Source organism: Cupressus sempervirens, chromosome 7 (genome assembly GCF_028749045.1).
Source record: "Cupressus sempervirens isolate cs-2001-9-10 chromosome 7, ASM2874904v1, whole genome shotgun sequence".
NCBI classification, from domain to species: Eukaryota; Viridiplantae; Streptophyta; class Pinopsida; order Cupressales; family Cupressaceae; genus Cupressus; species Cupressus sempervirens.
Window position 1 is genome coordinate 36,999,643 of NC_143124.1, and position 1,850 is coordinate 37,001,492.

General features: G+C 33.7%; 1 pseudogene; it reads right to left on the reverse strand.

The window, feature by feature from the left end:
- On the reverse strand, positions 1-788 carry LOC149545306 (SNF1-related protein kinase regulatory subunit gamma-1 pseudogene; annotated as a pseudogene).
- Positions 789-1,850: the final 1,062 nt, after the last annotated feature.

Below are 1,850 nucleotides of genomic sequence, written 5' to 3' on the forward strand. Positions count from 1 at the left end.
CTACCCCCCTACACGCTTTTCACTCATCAATTTGAATGCTTGGAGAACATGTTGATCTTCAATGAACTTGACCATTTGATCCAGTTTCATTACTGGAAGGAGATGTTTTGAAAGTGTGTTGTTTCCCCAAGTCTCAAACCAAGGGAGTCCAACACACTTAGAAAGCATATGCACTACAGTAGACTGTGTAAAAAAAAATTCAATCTTTCCCTCACCTATGTCAACCACAGGGAGACTCTTCATCTTATACTTCAAAAGCAAGATAAGCATTGTTAAAAATGAGTTACATGGCTGTACAGGTAGGAATGGAACCCAACGGAAGGATCCTGATATGTCTTTGACCTTTGTCTCCCCATAAAAATTTAAGGATGTCAACATTTCAAAGAAGTGACCTCCCTTTGTAGCATTAGCTTTAGGATTTGAGTTTATTCCAAACACTTGAGACTGTTGAAGCAACCACACAGAGATTCCTACAAACTTAACAATCCTAATCTACTTGTCAATCCAAGTTGCATCATCTGGCACATTTATATCCCTTATTGGTGCACTCAATATCTTTTTCTTGGCAAGCAATTCAACCACTTCAACAAGATTGGCATCTGAATTGATCTCTACCACTAGAGATCCTCCAAATTTGTAGAGCCCTTAGTAACCAAATGTCTTTCTAGATTGTACATACTGCTCCATGAAGCTCTAAAATAAGAAATATTTGTATATCCTTTATCTGAGAAGATCATCAATAAAACATGATATCTTTGTTGGGCTAGGAGCTATCACATACCTGACATGACAACACTTAAACCAACCCACCTGAAAAATAAATGAGAGATCAAGAGAAAGGGAAACCTGACAAGGATGGCCTACCTATAACAACTTAGACCTAGACTCAAGATTGACTAAACTGACCAATATTGACAAAAAATAAATTTAAAAAATGAGTGACTTAAAGTCAGGCAACAACTATATAAATGTGTGTGTGTGAGAGAGAGAGAAAATGTGAATGAGAATCTTTAAACTATCATTGGATTGAGCTATAAAATGACATGTTTATGGTGACCATCCATACAAATTGTCTCTTATGCTTTAGGTTAACTTAACCTTTGGATAGCAATAAAGAAACTTGTCACACATGGAAGACAAGTTCTTAAGCATTTTTTAGGATGACTTCTTTTTAGATATGAAAGCCACCATAATCAAATGATGTGTTATGAGATGCATACAAATATAATGGGTTTCTCTTATAAATCTACCAATGTTTCAAATGTGAGTTGAATATTTAATTAGAGCTCATGTTTAGAGTTTTAATTATGTAATTTGAGTTGCCTTTCCAAATTTCTTATTATTATTTAATTAAATGAAATATTAATTACATTTAATGCAGAGGAAAAGATAACATCATTAATGTTAAATTATATCAAAAAATTACATATTTTTAATCATTTAGATATTTTTATGTGTCTAATAATAGTTCATACTATAAGTATGAGCCTAATATTAATTATGATGATCATGACCACACTTCTTTTTCAGGCTAATACTATAGAGATGAACTTTAGAAGAAAACCCTAGCTGAGTGGGATGGCAGAGGCTTAAAGATTAGCAACATTACCAATGTTGAACTTAGATATGGAATTCATATGGTAGCTCACAAGATCTATAGTTCAAGCTGATTGAACAGTGTGTCGTGTGAGACCGTAGACCTAGTATTTAAGGTTATGGAGAAGAATTTGGAGTATGACTTGTCTAAGCTATTGCTAAGGTAGCTAAACAAAAACATGGACAGTATTAGATCATCCAAGAATAACCCTTATAAATTTGGTTCCTTGTTGACATGTTTATTCTTCTATGTA